Below are 21,010 nucleotides of genomic sequence, written 5' to 3'. Positions count from 1 at the left end.
AATATTACGTTACTTATAAAAAGTGATTTTGTCGCAACATTATTAATTTTACTTTACATTGCAACGATATTTTTCCTACGTTAATCATTTATAACATTTTATTAATTAAAAGTAGGTATTCGATATTCCGTGGAATTTTCTCATAAAAGTTCAAATAAACTTCCTATTAAATTATAGAAATTGCCCGAAATGTAGAAACAATACCGTTATTGCAGGATGAATTTGAAGGATCTCCAGTGGGAACATTGTACTTGCATCTCTTTATCCAGATAGGGTACGGACAAATTCATCCCAATCGTAATCTGAAACATAATTTATAGAATCTACATTAGTTGACTGTAATATCGTTCTTTTATAGCGAAAGAAGAATTATCTCAACACACGTTAGACGTAGTGAAATATTTTTCAAATCAAATTAAATAAACACCCAATAGACCTCATGAAAGATATAACTTAGAAAAAAACGAAGCTGGCACCCCGTTGGGGGTAGCCGCCCACATGCTATATTTATTTTTTATTTTTTATTTTTTTTTTCTTCACCAACAAGATATAACACTTTACCAAATGTCCATAAGGACAAATTGTAAAATAACCAAAATAAAATAAAAAAAAAAAATCAAATTAGATATCGTTGCAATTATCAAAAAGCGATACACCGTATTACAATTAGATTTGCGTGAACTATTGTAGATAGAGAAGCTTAATTTTTTACGATATCAAATAAGAGAAACAGCTATTACACATTTCCGAATATAAAATGGATATTAGGGTAAACGTGATAAGTGTCGATTTGCTTTGGGGCTGCGTATTAGTGACAATTTGCGCGTGAACACGATACGAATCGTTAATAATAAGAGGGGCGTACGTATGTGCTGACCTTTCCGCGTTGCGTGGCACGCGCACAAACACGGTAAGTATGTACTCATGTACCGGTCTGTGCCAGCGAAAATACTGAACGATGCCCCGTCGCGTTGGTACTAGCTAGCCGGCCGCAAGCCTTCGAGCAACAAATGAAGCTTGTGGTTTATATTGGCACGCCTTTATACGCAGTCTCGAGAAACTATGCTTCTAAGCTCTCGCGTACGATGGTATCGTGCTGCTTGCCCGCAACTTAGCATGCTTATCGTTGTCGTTACCAAGTTTCCAAAACATTTCATGACCACTCATATTCCGGCTATTACTGCTTTATTATTACTTTATTGTTCCGCTATTGCTTGTTCCGCTGCGCTATTCTAAGTCGTATATCGCCAGTTTAGCCACATTACGTGTTCCGTAGCATATGTTTTTTAACTTTCCTCCGTTCCTCCCTTTGTTGTTAAAATAATTTTTAGAATCCTTTTGAAAACAATTTCCGATTCAGTAGATCAATAAAGACATCGATTGGCATAAATACATATGCACAGTTTATTTATAATAACAATTATAACAAATTATATTTCACTCGGATTAGTTAATAATAAATACTTCAATACACAGGGATGAAACAGATTCTGAATAAACGTAATAAAAACGTTTTTATTTCTATCAAAATACTGTATCAGTTACATTGCTCTGTTGTGACAAAGAGCTCTCGAATTGATGGCAACGAAACAAATTGTTTTTAGCGGATTTCAGAGAGAATTTTTTACGCCACGAGGCTTAGTATAGATCGTATTTCTAACCGTCGCTCGCGGTCCTATAGCGTCGCAGACAGATCGTCTTATCTGCTCAACGAGAAGTATACAATGTATCGACGAGCGCGTAGTTGCCGTCAAGCAGCGAGTTCCAGAAACGTCGATTTCGGTCCGTTATTTTATTCTCACAAAAAAGGTGGCCTACGTGATCATAGGCGCGAACGGTGGCGTGATCCGAGCGTAGTGGGGGTTGTCTCCCCGAGAAGACAAAGAATTGATCTAAGGGCAATCAGTCTCATTTGAAGATTCAAACGACATACATCGAGGGGTCTGACGACTGAAAATAAAGTCGCTTAGTCTAACGAATTCATTGAGAGATATCGTAAAGTCGGGTCGAATTTCTGTAACGCATTAACTGTATTCATCGCTAAATAATTTGTGACGCTTTTATTATTATACAATTTATTGTTGAATATACAAGCTATATTAACCTGTTAACACAGTGTTAAATTCATTGAACCATCTCTGTTATCTTAACCGAAACAGGGGAACGACTATTTCGCGGCATCGATTATACGAATCGTAGCGAGAATTTACGCCTCTCGCTGACGCGTCTTTCCGCGAACAGTCGTAACAGAATTGTACTATTAATTGACCAATAAGCTGTGTTTTGTGGTACGGAAATATTTAAGGGGATTACGATTAAACGAATGAAACGTTGTTCCGATCGAAAACAAAGTTCGGATTATAAAAATAGCTGCTGAAATCGAGGTGGTCCACGTCAATGAACCTTGCAAGCTGAGTCATCTGTGAAATTAGCTCCGTATGGAAACGTAAAAATATCGTTGTTATTACGTCCGAAAGAATCCCTATCAGGAAAAAAAGGAGTTGTTAACTAAAAATTGGCTAATTTTAATAGGCGAATATTGTTGTGACAACATCTCAAAGTTAGAATCTCAAGAATAAGAACTAATTAAAACATTTACTGCAGATGGAATGTTTCATTTCTTATGCAGTATTTTTAATTTATGACGAAATCGTAGTTGAATGAAACATGTCACGCAAATAAAATACTTAAATTTCAAGTACTCGATTATCGGTGGTTTCTTCACGTGCATAGGCACATAGTTACAACGAAAATAGTAACGGTTATTCCGCATTGCGGTAAATGCTGTCTATCTTCAGGATCATATTATTCAGATATTTTCTAAGAACTAAATGATCTAATTATCGAAAAATTTAACTATGAGTTCTGTTTCCTCAATTTGTCTAAATCATTTTTAAAGCGTTTCGAATTTTTCGTTACATATACATACAATATATGTGTACATATAGCAGTATAATTTAAATCGAATCCTATTTCTTCCTTCGAAGTAACAAGGTGGCCATCTCTACTCGTCCAAGCTTCTGTTATATCGCATAATTTATATGAAAACGGACTTCATGCGTTCAGTTCATATTCATCTTCACTTTTGCTACTTGAGCTAAGTGACGCAGTGGTAGAATGGTTTAGCCTCGTTTGAAGTGCTATTTCTCTTGCTGTTGATCTTAGACTATTTTCAGAAATATCTCTATTATCGTCAATTGGATTTTATTATTGAGCTGCCTGAATACTTAAATAATATGCATACATTCAAAAACAACGCTAAACAACACTCGATATATAGACGAACCTAATATCGTTAATATTCAATCATTTGCGATGACTAATTCATAGCTTCCCCATTTTCTTTTGATTGACACTTTCTTTTACACTTCATATATCGGATGAGGAATTTATGGGCCCTGTGATCTCTTAGTGATCACATTTGCTACACTTATCTCCGGTCTCTGCTCCGTTGAGAAAACTTTTTAGATATTCACCGAGCTTTTTTTTTATCTTATCGAATTCAACCTATCTGGAGTTTTTTCTTCATAAATTTTCATATAAATTTACGTAAGCTCGTAACTATGTAGACGACGTTTGATCTTTGAACGTTAAAAATTTTTTTTTTTATTTTGTTTTGGTTTTTTACAATTTGTCCTTATGGACATTTGGTAAAGTGTTATATCTTATTGGTGAAAAAAAAAATTAAATAAAAATAAATATAGCATGTGGATAGCTACCCCCAGCGGGGTGCCAGCTTCGTTTTTTCTAAGTTATATCTTTTATGTAACGTTTAAAATATGAATAAAATATTTACGCGCGTTATAAAACGTAGTGAATAAGCGTACGACGACTAGGAATAATTGTGTATAATATAACATCTTTTTTTCTGTCATATGATCCAGAATGAAAATGCAGGAATAGAGTAGTTCGGAAGTAAGAATACAATGTTGGGGCTGAATGCTGTTTTTTCCGATTGTCTTGGAAGCTCTCCAATTTCACTTTCTACAAGTTGTCCAACGCATTTGCACGAAACGCAAAAGGAACATCTCGCTGACATTTCCGTTTCTATTTTTCGCCTATGTTCCTTCTTGTTTTTTTAGCTTCAAACCCAGTGAAAGCCGACGAAACGTTTAGCTAGCTGTAAATGTCTGACTTTCGCTTTCTTCAAAGAATGTGACCATGAGCGAACAGTTCTAGTCACGAAAACTCCAGGCGTACAAGGTGCTTTGTGGTATACTTTCATGGTATCTATACTAGGCCAGGCTACAACTGCAGTATCGCTCAAAATAAGTCGGAATGATGCAACGAATTCTTCATAATTTAAGGGCGCACCTTGTATTAGTGTCTATATTGCCTAATGTTTCTTAGATAGACGCTACAATTTATCGTTTGTTAAAAAGAACATTGACATTGTTGAGGATATCGAACGGTGTATGTATCGACCTATTTTTTATAAATAATATTTAATATTATCATTATATAATATTTAATAATATTTAATATTATTATTATATAATATTTAATAATATAAATAATAATAATATCTAATATTTCATTGAAATAATGAATACACGTGTATTACGCCTCATAAAAGATATAACTTAGAAAAAAACGAAGCAGGCACCCCGCTGGGGGTAGCCACCCAATGAGATATAACACTTTACCAAATGTCCCTCAGGACAAATTGTAAAAACCAAAATAAAATAAAATAAAAAAAAAAACGTGTATTACGCGTTAAAGTTACAGAACTTTGAATGATTTGTTTATTATCGTAAATTGCTGATAATCATATGAATTATTAAAGAATACGTTACCAAGTGAATTTATAGGGATTTCGTATTTCTTACCAAGCATTGAATAAAAAGTAAAAAAACAATTGTATCTAATATTTCTAAAGAAAGTTTACGCGATTGCAATGCAACTGTTCCAATTGTTAATAAAGTTTTTCACACAGAAAATCTGTAGCAAGATATACTAAATGAAATATCTACTTTTCAAAAAGAATGCTTTACTTGAAAAAAAAAAGAAAAAAAGAAATGCATTCTATTACTTTTAACTATAAAATCAGTTCCTGTTGTATCGTTAATTTCGACTCACCCTGTACGAGTGTTGGAATTCTGTCACCAAGGTAATGGCACGTGCTACCACTTGTCCATGATTTATCTACAGAACCTCGTTTCGTCATTGTGCCTGAAGATTAATTTTCAAGCAGCCTCGCTATTCTCATTGAACTCTATAACACTATACTCATTGAACGGATAGATATCCTTGTTTTAACACCTCATTGCTTGTCCTGTGTACGAACTATATGTATGTATACATATCCAAGTGCACTACCAGCGATGTGTGCAAAATTACAATAGTATTCAAATATATTTTGAAGATATTTTTCTTCACAAAAAAAAAAAAAAAAAAATATGTACATCTATCTAATTTTTTAATTTTGTTCGATATGAAATGGATTAAATTACTTGAATTAATGATAGTATTCGTTGAATTATATATCTTGAGAGAGACGGATTATATCAAAGTTACGAGAAATGGTTAGATAATAGTTGATTATAATTATGACACCTTTCCAATCGTACTGGAGTTGATAGCATTAATTAAAGTAAACGCAGTGATGTAATAACCAATCTTTCGTAAAATTAATTGTGCGATACTATACGCGCGATACTGCGTGCAAACATTGTACAATATTATTGTATTATTTTATCCTTAATAAACCTGCCACACACCGCTCGTTAAGATTGATTTTATGCATGCAACGAGCTAATTGTAAATGATAAACCAACATCATCGTTAAATATAGAACAGGGATTTTCACTTTCGTACAAAGCAAAAATTCGAACGCTTACAGTTTACAGCAACAAAAAGACGATACAGTAAAGAGATAAATATAGTAGAACAGAATTGTTATTAGATTCATGCTAACGCCTAGGCGCACCAACACTTACTGGCCGCAGCACCTTCGAATTCCCTTCTGCCTTCTACGCGTACCTTTTTTCACCCGGCAGCAAAGAAAGTGCTATTTCTGCTGTGGGGAAAACCACTTCCCCGGGAGATATGCAAGGGAATGGTAATGGAAGCTCGAAGAAGTCGTACGACGTTACAAGAATTGTGTGCTCACATCGTCGAATTTCCGACTGCCGGAAATAGAAGAAATAACTAGGTGAACCGAAAACTGACATGTACAAAACTTATCCCAAGTTCACATAGTTCTACGAACTAATGAAGCGCCAATTGATTTCACTATAATATTCTTTTTACTATGTCTATGATCCTAAAATGTAATTTATCTAATAGCTATTTGAGCATGCACATTAAAAATAAATATTTTGTGTTGATATGTTTAATCAATTAATAATTAGAGAGATAATAATACTTTCGAACATGCTTTAAAATAACTCCATTGTTTATTTTATAGAGATTGCATATATATATATATATATATATATACACATCAGTGTCAGACAGTTTAGAGTATTAATTATTCATATTCATATCATAGAATAACTTATCTGTATTTCAAGGATAAGAAGTACTTTTTGTTGAAATAAATAAAAGATCAGGCTAAAAATGGCTAACCAAGTAGTTCTAGACTGCTTACACTAAAATTCTACATTTTTAATATTAAATTTAAGATTATGCAGGATAAAACAGATGCTTTACAGAAAACAAATAAAATTTTTATGATAAAAAAGTAATTTACTATGGCGCTCAATATCTTTGACACTTTGTAAAATTGAAACATCTAGGTGGAAGAATAAACACAGCGATGAAAAAAGATTTAACGAATCCTTGGAATTTCATTTTATAATCACAGTGTTAAGAAATGGAATTGGATAACGTTAATTAACTGTCGTGTTAACGCAACGTTGGTTCTTAATAGGCTAAAGATTAAAAAAGACATCATCGCTTTCTAGAAAATTTTTGCAAAATTAATTCAAAGAAGGTGAAAAAGAGAAAATAAAAAAAGGAAAGCGTATCGAATACGATACACGTACAACACAGTATCGATTACTTATTCCACTAGTCTCTACTATCATTATTTCCCTAAGGATTCAAAAAGTTGTTCCTTTGATGTTTACAGGATTACAGGAAGAATACAGGAGTTATCGGGCTCTAGAGCAATTCGATTGTGCGAAGAACATAAATATCTTCTTGGAGATTATCTTATCCATTGAGACCACGAGGAGATTTTGACAAAATACATTAAACGACGTAAAATCAAGATATTTTGAATCAACTGACTTAAGCATAGGATAATGAAAACAATAGCTGAAAATAGATGGCTTAGTAATTATCAAGATCAAGCTTTTCAATTCACTTTGACGTTGCATACGCGAGCAATGTAATTATGCTGATGTATGTAATAATATTAGCATAATTGACCCTAACTTGGCTAGTCGCATAAACAACTGTACCTAAATTTGAATCCACGTTCGCTGCTGGGGATTGAATTAATTATGGCGTAGATTAATAAAAGATGAAAATGAAATGTAAATTCAGACGTATATTAGCAAGAAAAAATATTATACCGAAGAATACAGAAAATAAAACATCTGCCTTTTCACCTGTAAATTACATTTTTAATTAAAAACTTTAGTAAATCCTTGTTAATTACAGGATGAAACAATCGCGTTTTACAAAAATGTTCCAACACATAAAATGTATATTTCATTAAAAAAGCAATATATCGTTGAAACGTGCTTTCTCGTATCTTTATGAATTTATGCTGTTGTAAATACCTAAAACTTTTTGTTCCTTATCTAAAAAGTAATCGGTACTATAATCTTAAAAAATTCCTATGATCATTACAAAGCCTTGTAATCAATTCGAGAAGATGCATTTGGCACGCGTTCAGAACCCGTTAATTTTGTCCCCTTTAATTTTAGCGATAAACACAAATTTTATTGGCACGAAAAATGTCTTTATCAACTGAAAATAAAACGACAAATAAAAGTGTAACAAGGGTCATGCACAAAAGCCACGTAAAAACTACCTTGTTTGTGCTGTAGATGTGGGTACACAGATTATGGCGCCATTTAAAGCACCCAGTACATTTAATCCATTTTTCATCCCTTTATGTCGCTCGACAACTGCTTGTTATACCTACAAAGCACAGGTCGCATTCTATTCGTCTCAGAGGAGAAATTCAGATCAACGAAGGAAAAGTAAATTAGCCACAAAGTCATTTTTCAATAAAATTGCCTTAGTAGCAATATTCTTTAATATGTCTTAATTAAGAATAAATATTCTTTTCACTCATTATTTCGCCCTTTAATCGTAATGCAATATCTCATGGAACTAGGAACTTTTCTTGCTGAGCTATTGATCGAATAACAATATTCATGGGTAATTAATGATGGTGGATGCTTTGAACAATAAATTTCCACGTTTCTTTTGTATTAAGGAAGAGAAATCTCTTTTTACTTTCGAGTTATTAAATTTCTGTTGACTATCCTGTACATACAAATAACCTTTGTATTTTTACGACGAAAAAGGCAGAGAAATTAATATCATATAAATAAATATCGTGAGAATTTCCTCCCACTGCATTTATAGAAAACAATCCCATACAAAGTTTACTCTTCTTTCGCACATTCATCAACTAAAACTACGAGAAGTGTGGAAGAGAAGTTGTAGTAATTTGAGAAATAAAAGGACGATCATTTTGTTGCGAGCTCGGCTTAGTCCGGATTTCGGGGAAGAGGGAAATAGATGATAATTGAGAGGTGACAACAGAGATGGTAATAACGTTACGAAGGAAGCGTTTTTTGCTACCCATGGATGTTTGTGAAAGAAGAAGATGCCTATACGGTTGTGACTAGAATCTGCGTCGAGGAAAGCACCTGTCTCTAGGGAGAAGGAGTTGATATAGCTTGAAGAAGAAAGGGAGAGATAGAACGGGAAGCCAGTCTGAGATCGAGCTTCGGTTAAATTTGTGGAAGTCGTAAAATATAAGAGTGTCGCCTTTAATCCGTGTAGAAGTCGTTTGCGGCTTGTATTTTCGTTCTTTTCGCGATAAGACTGACTTTTTCCTGGAAAAGGATCCCGTATCGGTCGAAGTTTAAGATCACTTGCTAAATTCTACGAAAATTGGATATTATGGTAAATTTTGTACTGGTGCTAATATATTCTTTTGTATAGGTAACAATAATTTATCAATTGATAATATTATAAAAATTTCTTTTAGAAGTTTACAATTTTTCGTCAAACAGCGTAATTGAATAATTTAAAAAACGCGTATTAAAAGTGTAAAATATCATAAAAGAGAATTCTGGGCACGATAAAAGGCAAAGATAAGAAAATATGAGTTCTCATTAAAAGATTTTCTTTCCAATATTATTTTTATAACAATATTAAAACGATTAATTATTGGATACTCGACGTAAAAGAGGTGAATGAATTACGAATATGTTTCCATAAAACAGATTATCGCTTGTTCAAATGGTCAATGATATTGATTGGAGTAAGAAAATGAGCGCAAGCACCGTAGTCACTAATGTGCCACACTGGTACGTACGTACTTACATATGTAGTATTGAAAGTACACGGCTTCGCGTACCCCTAAGCGATTACGTTGGATAACGTGTGCCACACGACAACTAGGCCGATGCTACGTCAGATTGGCATTAAAATGTTCCGAGTAAACTAGAAACGGGACTGCAACGATTTCTATTCCATCAAACTATCAAACCATCAAACTGTTCTATATATAATTTCCTCTTTTAAATATATTACCCTTTGATATTTCGCGCTATATTATATTACAAATTACGGTGAAATATATTAAAAGGATCGAGCAATCGATTATTCGATTATTATTACAGGTTATGTATCAAGCGGTTTCTAGGGTAAATATTGAAATCTCTGGCAAATCACGAGACAAAGCAATTTTATAATTAAACAAAGTATTAATTCTGTGATTAATCCAGTTCAGTTTCATTTAATATGTACAGGATTTTCATTTAAATTGGATTGCTAAGTATAAGAGGGATTAAAGAGGGTTTTAAGAGGAAAGAAATTATATTACAACGACAAGGAGATTCAAATTAGATACGTAACAAATTTTCTTTTTCGATGTGATTAACTCCGATCTCTGATTTTATCGAATATTTATTGATTTTAGTATCTAAATCTATACACTTGAATCCGTCACGGACTCGATCAATTGTCTAAATCTGTACACTTGCAGGCCTAACAAGTTTAGATATAAAATTCAATAGCCTACTATCCGAATATATAGATTTAGATTCCTCAGACATTAAGTTATCAACATGAGCTTTATAAAGTATTTGTCTTTATTATTAGTTTCTATGATAGTGGATTAATCATGGAAATCACTTTAAATGGTACTTTTGCGAGAGTAAAATTGATTGGATTTCGCAACGCTATCGGATTTCTCTAAGATTTAACTTACTTTCTGAAGCTTATAAAAATCCAATCTCGATTTCAGATTGATTTTCTGACGCGATATTTTTATCTAGAATGCTTTGATACAGAAGAAAAGAAAGAAAACTATGTGTATCTCGCAGAGTTTTATGTTGCGGGGCACAAAAATGTTCAACCGTGCTATTCTTCTCGAGTCTATATGCCTCGAAAAATTCAAGAGGAATGCTCTTTCATTGGATTATAGGTCAAAAGCAAGATTGGTAAATATCTTCAATAATAATATTTTAAACCAGGTTATTGAAGGTAGTTAATGACAATAACGATAAGAGGTATAATACTTGAAATGAAATTGGAAGCTATTTTCTATAATTATTCACTTGGTACAAATGAGAAAAGTAAGAAAAGTGGATAAACAGACATCTGCTTGATCTAATTGCAAGCGACAAGTGAAAGCCAAGTTGAAAGAAGATAGTCACTTTGTTATTATTGAAGCGATAAGGGTAGATTACAATATTGGTTTTCCAACAATAGAAAAACCAATACAAATACATAAAATACATCCTTATGTACATGAACACACGACAACCTTCATTTACTATAGAGGTGTAATCAATGATGCACGAAAAGTATCGAATACAAGCCTAATAAGAACTACTGTGTGCGATATATTTGAGTTGGCGAAGAAAACTAAAACTGAATATTCTGTTCTTATACTCCTTATTATTCAGATAAATATAACCCCTATCGTATAATACGCTGCATACGAGACTTTGCTCCCTATTCAAAGAGGCATTCAAAGAGGTGTTTGAGACCTATACGTATGTGAGTAGGCTTTGAAATGTTGGAAAGACAAAGGCTGCTTCGTTTAAAAATGGCACACCAAAATGTTCCTACATCATTTTGCACATGAAAATTCTTTTCACTCTAGATTCACTGTTTATGATTGTCAGCGATAACCTAAAAAAATATTACAAGCATGGCAAATTTTCATTCATTAACTAATATAGCTTTATTTTATATTCAATCGATAAAGTCGCATGTAACAAAGATAGTAATGAGATCGAGTGAGCCCCGAAATTCTCTGACAAGAAAAAGAATTGCATGACAGAGCTCTCTTGCATAATGAATATTATTAGCGAAATACAGATTACAAGTGACTAGTGCTAATTAATTGTTTCGTGTAATAATAACAAGTTTGATAATAAAAGAAGTCTTATATTAGATTTTGAATTACAACCCAGCTGATAATATCTTTCACAGTAAAATTATAAAAAATTGTAAAATTGTATTTTTCTACGGAAATCTGTCAAAGTGTTTACATATAACCTACAACTTGTCATTTGGTAATTCACTAATATTATTAATTACAAATTATTGTGCAAGAAGATGATTTGTGTGCGATTAAATATGATGTTACTATGTACCTTTTTATACAGGTCTCATAAACAATTTCTTCTGATCTCGTTCATCTCGTTCCCCGATTTTTAAGAAAGTCATTTCCTTTCACAAGTTAGACTGAATCACTTGTTCATTCTTATACTGAGTTTATAATAAATATATTCATGTTTAAAATTCAGGTATTTATTTCTTTGAGCGTAATATGAGAAGCAATTACTACTGGAATCACTTCACACAACACGTAGCCTTTCGAAGAACTCACTGCTTTGTGTTTAAATGTTTTGAATATATTCGACCTGTCGCCAGGCGAAACATTCCCACCAATACGAAATTTAAGGACATAACGGTGGCGTGGAATGTCATTCGATTATCGAAAATGGAAGAGACATGTCAACTCGTTTCAGGTACGTAACCTATATATTAACTGCGTAACGTGTTCACTACTTTTTTCTCTATATAATATTAGATATTAGGTCCGTTTGATTACTAATTTATTTGTCAATTTATAAATATTATTACAGTAATTTAAATAGCCTTTCTTTAAGCTTTTTTGTGCTTTTCTCTTCGATCGTGTATTCAGCTATTAGAATTTTTGATAAGTAATTTTGTAAGTAAGTACACAGTATTAGTTGCTTTTGATACAGATTTTGAATTCGATTATTGTTTCATCTGAATATAATTGGTAGTAAATTATATCTTATCTTATACATTTCATATATGTATATTATCTTATACAGTTGTTTTAAATTCCTGGTTTCCTTTTGTCCAAATTATTGGTTAATGGCGGGAAAAGAATAGGAGTTCAAATATGAACAATTTGACAATGAACGATCAATTTGTTTTTATGGAAATAATTATTTTGTTTTTATGGCTTTTTATGGAGATTAGTTAATGTCTAATTTATCCTAACAAAAGCAGTCTTACGTTTTATCACTGGATTTACTAAATTTTTCACTTATAAAATAAATAAATAAACTTATACTTATATTATATATTCACTTATAAATAAATAACTTGCTTCAGAAGTTACTAAATTTTCATTTTTTAAATTTCTATATTAGAATCCAAATTTTTATTATTACCATTATTATTATTCCAATTCTCATTACTATTATTAGAATTATGTATCTAATAGAGATTAATCTTCTATTATTTCAAACTTTTCAAATAATGAACACTAGTTTACGTTTTGTTACAGATTTTCGTAGTTTCCATTTCGCTAATGGAATTCGACTTGAAAATCGATAGCTTTTCCGTGATAACCACTCTTGTGCTGGAAAATGTGAATTCTTACACTCGTGATAACTTGAGATTTTCTAAGCTATTGCAACATCGATGACAACATCCTCCGCATCTAACTGTGAGTCACATGCATTTTTGTTTCTTCGGTCACTCAATCATGTCGTACGATGAAAAATCCGAATCGACACGAATGATTGGTTGTATTACATAGAACTTTTTACGAATATAATGACCACCATATATTTATCATGCCAACGAGTAGTAACATTTCCTTTTTCTGTCTCTCATTTATTAGTGTTTTATTGGGGATAGGTCTTTTTGCATAACGTGCTCTTTTATATTAATATCACGATAATAATTTTTTTTATTTCATCTTTTATTTCATTTATAATATTATTATATTATAATATAATATTCATTATTTATTACATTATAATATTATAGATGATTAAATTATTTAATATTCATACATATTATATACGGAAAAATAACTAAAAATGTAAAAGAATTGAAGTTTAATTATTTCTATATAAAAATATTCCGTATTAAATTTCGCGTGCAAGAAGAAACTTCAGGATAGTCAGATTTCGGAATCTAAGCTACGTGTTTTGAACACTGCTTTCATATATTCGAAAATATGTTTTGACAAAGAAATCACTGGAGGTTATTTTCATTAATATGTAATTTGGAATCAATTATTATATTGCATTGTGTTTTTCCATTGAAATTCTGTTTTTAATACACTTCTGAATTCTCAATAATAGAATAACTTTTCTAATTCTTTTCTAATAAAATGAGGAAATACAAACTGAAATATTAATAGCTCGTTAGATAAAAGATGGGTACACCAATTATTTTTAGTTCAGGATTTCAGATTTAACACTTTGTACGTCCATTAGCAGTTTCCCGATCACGTGCCTAGGTGCTACATGGGTAAAGGAAAGGCAATAGGCACGATGACCGTAGTTCATAAGTTTATAATAATATCTCAGCGACTGTAGCTATGCGTTACTGTATCGTATACGATGTATTTTTCACATTATGTATATGTGGATAGATTGTGAAATTGCGTTATGTCGTTTCGTCCCTTGTTCTATCTAAATGTGGCGGATGAGATATGGAGATTTGGGTATATTGATTACAGAAATAATCAGGATGCTTGCTGTTGCAAACGTCCAATGTATTTCAAATCAATTTCTTAAAATAACTGATAACGTCGATAGACGTCCTTACAGGAGATTTTATTCCGCTGAAGTAAATCGCTTGTAGATACCTGACAAAGACTCGTAAATGCTTTCGTGTCGTGATAATCGCCTACCAAATGATTACTCGTATTATTCGTAACTAATTAACGCGCTCGCGCTCGTGTCCGCTTATTTATACTGATCGGGGGGGAGAGTCAGAAAATTCGAATTCACGTTTCATCGAAGGTTGCACGTAGCGGCAACATTGTTTTGTCCGGAGTTTGTTTATCATTGCGTCTCATGCGTCAAGGCGGTGTCGATGTCCCGAGGCAAAACAACGATACGAGTCGCTCTCGCTTCGCTTCGTCCTATGACTCATGTGTCACCACATAAATATCATTATTTCTTTATAAGACATATACAGTCTTCCAATTATAAAATTATTTCTAATTAAAATTGAGATTATACATATTTTTATTGCGCATTGGTTTTACGCGAAGGTCGCTAGTCATCGCCAGTTGATTTTGGAAAAATGGTACGTAAATTATAGTGTGAGAGCAGTGTGCAAAACTCGGGTATTGGAGGCGTCCCAGCACATCCTATCTCGTGCAGGCTCCAGTGTACTCGGCTGATATGTGTGATAATCGTGTGTTGTGCGTGTGTTGGTGTATTTGTTCTTTGCCATTTCTTAAATATAGGGTTACATAGATAGGTAACGTGTTCTCTGATGGTTGTGTTAGTTATAAGTAGGTAACACCAGGGCAGAATGATACAGTCTCTGATCGGGTAAGCGCATTTTCGTATAACCAATCAATCAACCTCTGAAATTATTATTTGAAAAATAGATGGTGAAATTGCCTCAAACGGGGAATGATAATCGTCTAGTTTCGTCTATCGATTTTTCAAATTTGACGATTTTATCACGCTATCGCGATCGTAATTGCGAAATAGGTCTCGAAACGCTCGTATATCGCTCGAGGTTCTGTATATATCATGTACGCACGTGTGACCAACGATCGCTATAATCGTTGTTCGTATATTTGGGCGTTTAAGTTTCGTGATTTATCATTAAAAGTAATTTTTTGTTTGCGATCTCGAGCCTAGATTTAAGTTTCAACATCGTGTCCGAAGAAGAGAGAATCCTTATAAGCTCGAGAGACTTTATGGCAATTTGCCATAGAAGAGGGCAACTACTAATGGCTTTCCATCCAGAGGATGAAGAGTCATTATTGTTATTACTTCGTCACTATGCTCGCTTTTAGTATTTTAGTTGTAGTAGTAGTATTTATAGTGGTAGTAGTGGTCTATTTCTTGGTCAACGTAAATGTTGGTTCACCTTCATATTGGGCAAATTGCGCCTTTTTTGTACTGCCAGTAATTAATTACTGTTGCGACTGAATGTCAATTTCAATTTCAATTAGAGTTACGATAGAGTGATCGTGGTTGCTTCAATGTCGCTAATTATAAAATATCGCGATCGTCTTTAATATGTTTTATTATGAATTGTTAGAATTTCTAACGTTTTATTTTATCTAAGGCTGTATTAGAAAAACTGGGACTTTTAATTAATTTTGTAGCGTTGCATTTTTATGGCTATTGCAAATATTTTTCCGTCTAATAATACAGGAAATATTTCTTTCTTTATTTCTACAATAACCACTGTTGAGCAATAGTTTCCGTTTGTGATTACTACTTGGTTCAAAAAGTTTCAGTTTCTAGTTTAATAATACTTTGAAAGTTGCTGCATTTTATTTTTCTTAAAGAATGACACACAAACAAAAGTGCAATTTCTCTGATCATTTATTTTGATGAATATAAACTTAATAAAACAGCTTTGAAACTACAAGGATACCAAGTCTTCGTAACACTGAAATCGTCAAACTTTTACAATCACAGGAGAAGTACGCATCAATTAAAATAGTGCTTAAATTTGATTAAAAATTTTCAGTTTTAACAAAAGTTATACTATTGATATTTATCTTGGAACAGTATTTGTTATATAGATGAAATGCTTAATGAAGTGCAATGTTGTTTAATTCCTTCACGCGTCTCATAATTTTGTCACGGAATGTTGTCTCCTGTGTAGTTGACAAAAATCGATCGGCTATTTTAGTCTAGTGGGGATCGCAAATGAAGATACACTGTTTTACGTCCAAATTACGTAAACAACGTGCGACGCATGTGTCGTTCACGCGGAATGATTCATGATTGCTATCTGCAAGCTTAAATATCTTTTCCGAAATCGTAATAAAGTCATAACTTTTCCCATTCCAATAATAACAGTTGTAAATCTTTTATTCCAGCAATAAAATCTGATGTCGAAAATATTTGAGAGAAATATCACGAATGACTTTGCAGTCGTGTATCGGCTGTAATTATAGGTACTACGCTTTTATACATTTGTTTATATTGCAATCAATTTTAATTAAAAAAGTGCAAAATTCATTTAAGCATTAACTATCCTCTATAAAATAACGGTCGATAATTCTTTATTACAAACATCATCCGCTGCAGCAAAAAGCTTGAAAAACACTTAATATTCTTGCTCTTTTATGCCTGTTTAATTACACGTAAATACTTTTTGTCGATAGTCGTAGAACTTAATTTAATCTCAAATTGCAATGTTCAACTTTACACGATCTCCTTCGCAGAAAAATCTGCTCAATCAGTTCAAATCAATTCAATGGAAGTAACTTTATTGTCCATGTCCATAAAAATATATATATGTATGTATATATTTCTATCTCTATTCTAAAATATATGGGTCGGTGCATTAATAAAATGAAAAAATCAAGTATCGTTCGTGTAATTTATGAAAACTTGATTACATGTCAAGGTATCTCGACTTTCATTTAAAACATTCAAGGCAAAGGAGATGTAGGCTAACAATAAGCATGGATAGAGAAAGTTCTTCCTTTATTTAAGAAAACTTACCGGTGACGAGTCGTAATCGATGAAGACAAATTCCTCTTCTCGTGGAATGTTTCTTCTGAAGATTCGAAACAACGATAGGAGTCCGGAGAAACGAAAACTGATGTGCTAGTAGTATGGATTTTCTATCGAATCTTCCTTCCAAGTATATAATTTTTCTATCATTAGAAACTGTTTCGTACAACTTATTTCATAACGGCGCGACGGTATGTATCAGTTTTCGACAGAGACAGTGATAAATCTGAGCCGTCGAAGTTTTCAAGTTCTAACAAGCACTAGAATTAAACGAAATTTTGATAAATACTTTCATGGAGATAAATAGAGACAACGATAGTACAATATAACGGAAAAAAGAAATCTATAGTGATACATCTAAAGAACCCGAAAACAAAAAACGAAATACAAAATAGGAGGTCTCTTTTTATATTCAGACGTGTATGTATCTACCTTTTTAGCGTTGGAAAAAAGTAAAAGCGCTTTGCCATGGATGCATATAAAATTCTTTATTGCTCGAATACACATTCGCTCGCATTTAAATAAAACCAATCATTTGTGTAAAGCATTTTCATGGAAATCAAAGAAATCTTTTCATCTGGATATGTCAAAATAATACTGCAGAAACGCTAATGAGACGTTTCAACGATTATCGAACTTTTCCGCGATGAAAATCACAGCTGATCTTCGCGAATTCACGCATTCATAATTTGACGCGCTTCCGAAGCACAAGCAATCTGCAATCAACGTTTATTGTTAAACGAAGCAATTGCGCGGCAATCGAAATGCATAAAGTTTGACGTTGGAATCGGACGAAAACAAAGAAGTTAGAGAAAGAACGAGTGAAAAGCAAAAGAGAGAAAAATCGAACTGTATCCTCTGCTTCGATACAGTGCATCATCAAGTATTTCAACGGTACGTACGTGATAATGTTACGGATCGTACGCAACGGTGAAATGTAATCGCGCAATGTCACAGCGAGAAGAAGCTAAAGGTCAGTTTTCACGATGAAGGGAAATTAATCGGTCACTTATAGATAACTGGAGTCATGTAAAGATGATAAGCACCAAGAATAGCGTGAATTCCGGAGCACACTTCTTTAATAACATTTTCATATCAAATGCGATAAAGTATCTCACGAGATCGAGGGTTTGTGTCGGAATTATAACTTACGTCGCAAATACGGAATACTGAACTTATATACGGAAGAAACCGTCGATTTACGAGTGACACAGTACGGATAACCGCGAATCAGAAAAAACACACGAAGTCGCATAGAAACGGACGAACATCCAATTCACGGAACAAGTTGCATAGTTACCATGGATGGCGAAAAGAACTCGACTACCGGTTTTGGATTCGGCGAACAGAATTCTCGACAGTTGGAGGCTAAAGACGGTACGACAGACTCGATGACACTTTCCGAAAGATAGAAAAGTATACACGAAGAACCTCGGACGGAATGTAATGGTACGCGCGCGTAACGCCTGCTACGAAGGATGCGGTACCACTGAACGCTAAGGGGTTGCCGCTTCATAGGCGTCCCCGACTCGCTAGGGGCTGCTAACCGTGAGGCTAGCCAGGGTTGTCGGTAGTTGTGGTGGTGTGGTACTAACGTCGGTGGTGGTGGAAACGAGTATCGAAGAATCACACTGCACGGAGCCACCTGCCGATGCGTAGCATGTACCAAAGTTTCGCTTGTCGAATCGTTATCTGTTTACAGACAAAATATCGTCGTGGAAAATTGTTTGGAAAATACCGATTATCTCGTTGTAAAAGAGATGATCCACACTCATATATTGGATGTCAGATGTTGTTGTTTCGTTTATGGCACAGGATTAGTGTCTATATTATAAGATTTATCAACATATGTGATATTGTATCGATGTTATTGTACTTTTAACGATTAACCTTTTGATGGCGTAGTTAAATGACGAAGAATTCGGAATGGACGATTTAGAAAATAAGTGTTTATTTGTCGTCAATGTCGTTTGGTGTCAAATGCAAAGTATTTTTAATTCTCAATCTGACAATTTTCAGTTCTCACTCTCCTGCGTCGTTATTTTCAAAATTTATTTCTTCGCCCTCGCGATTCATAACTCACAAGCGTACGTGCGATGATCAGATCGCACGTGTGCGAACAGTTTCCGGTGTTTCCCAATTTTCCACTCCTACTATTTTCTCCGGTCCTGTCTTTATTTATCTCAACTTTTGTCTTTCCTTTTCTAGTACTATTTCACGTCTGGAATTGTTCCATTACGAATCAGTAATTGCATCGGCACTGGAATCTTCGATTCTCCTGAATCTACGCCAGACTATTCCTTGATTTTTCTACTACGTCACTCTGTTTGTTACATGTACTCAGTTCATTACTACTGATCATTATACAGTTACCATATGTTCAGAAGTTAGACGTTATTAAAGATGGTGAACACGTTAAATGTCTCACTTTGTCTATTGTGTTTACGCGATAAGAAATAATATATTAAAATATCAATCGATTGGGTTAACCTTATGCAGAATAGATTAACACTCGCTAATTAGGTTAAACTCTTGTAACATCAAATACGTTTGTGTACAATATGTTACATCAAAGTGTTTCTTTTCATCAAAATGAGCAACGTTCAAGGGTGAATTTCAAAGGCTAAAAATGGGCAATTATAAAAATAATTGTTGATAATTGTCCATTCCCTTTGCCAATAATGTATGTTTAGTAAATAATTATTTATAAGCTTCCAAATAGTTTTCTGCTTTTCCTGAAAACTTACTTATGTTATGTCACTTTTGAAATATATGCGCGACGTATCTAGCCATACGCATATTTACATTTTAGTCACACGTACCTCTATATTTTTAAATTTTAATAAATATATTTAAAAAAATGGTTTTTATAATGAACATTTTGCATAAATTGCTAGCCAACATCAAGGTCCCTTTGGCGCAGAGGATAGCGCGTTGGACTTCTAATCCAAAGGTCGCGGGTTCGATCCCCGCAAGGGATGATGTGTTTTGCATTCAGTAATAGAAAATTATCTTTCTGAATTGCTAGACACACTATATGTTTTTGAAAATGTCATCCTAAACAGTTTTAAGTCACCCGTTCTAACTACATTCGTTCGTACAACAGATAGTAAAATTTATTTTATGTCTCAATCGATAAAATTACTTTTTAAAGAAACTTTTAGCATAAATTTGGAACGAGAATTCACGCGTATCAATAACGATTCTCTTATATTCTCCTTAAACTTCGGAAGTTTTCCAACAATTTATGCTTTTCTCCCCCAAAAAGGGTAAATTATATTCATTGAAAAGAGAAGAATATTTTATTATACGAAAATTGAACCGAGGATTAGCATAAGCGGCAAAGAATCTCGCGCTCGGTTTCCGAAACATAGCTGCCATGTAGAAGAATTCGTATTTTATCTCCGGAACCTAATTTAAAACAAAATTCAGAGCACAATTTCCTACCTTTTCACATCCTTTATACGACGTCAGTGAGTGGAATCGAAAGGGAAAATGTGTGGGTGAAAGAACTGGAGTAGAGGTTTTCAGGTCAGGTTAAGAAGCACTCGTTATTGGACCGAAATATATAAACGTGTAAGGAAAGAATCAGATTTTATTGTGCTCAATAGCTACAAGTATCACTGTTAAATAAATACCTAAATATCTATTCGATATAGATGATATCTCACTTAAATCGAAGATTTTAATTATTTCTGCTGATGTTGAAGATAATAACAAGTAAGTTGTAAAGATTTAAATAATTTCATTTATTTAATTCTTGGGATATCGTGTAATTGTTGATATTTTTTATGCGACGATTAACGACGAAACACTGTAAGAGATCGTAAATATGATTAATAATTGAATGCTGGTTAAAT

The 21,010-nt window shown here is 33.3% G+C and overlaps 1 protein-coding gene and 1 non-coding gene across 13 annotated transcripts in view; one reads left to right on the top strand and one right to left on the bottom strand.

Moving 5' to 3' along the window:
• The window catches only part of LOC132905481 (uncharacterized), a 46,576-nt gene extending 27,879 nt beyond the window's left edge, over positions 1-18,697 (bottom strand). For 4 of the 12 annotated variants that reach the window (XM_060956800.1, XM_060956809.1, XM_060956810.1 and 1 more), the window contains exons 1-3: positions 18,053-18,697; positions 17,139-17,410; positions 205-302 (exon numbers count right to left, since the gene is read on the bottom strand). The gene's annotated coding sequence lies outside the window, so the exon portion shown is untranslated. Of the gene's footprint in view, positions 1-204; positions 303-877; positions 1,012-5,079; positions 5,101-17,138; positions 17,411-17,582; positions 18,017-18,052 lie in introns of those variants that run through there. The other 8 variants (XM_060956808.1, XM_060956811.1, XM_060956801.1 and 5 more) reach the window with 7 other exon arrangements.
• A 1,361-nt stretch (positions 18,698-20,058) lies between these two features.
• Positions 20,059-20,131, top strand: Trnar-ucu (transfer RNA arginine (anticodon UCU)). Its single transcript has one exon. It is a non-coding gene; the product is annotated as a tRNA-Arg (tRNA).
• Positions 20,132-21,010: the final 879 nt, after the last annotated feature.

This window comes from Bombus pascuorum, chromosome 3, assembly GCF_905332965.1.
Source record: "Bombus pascuorum chromosome 3, iyBomPasc1.1, whole genome shotgun sequence".
Classification (NCBI taxonomy): domain Eukaryota; kingdom Metazoa; phylum Arthropoda; class Insecta; order Hymenoptera; family Apidae; genus Bombus; species Bombus pascuorum.
This window is presented reverse-complemented; position numbering and strand designations above follow the sequence as displayed.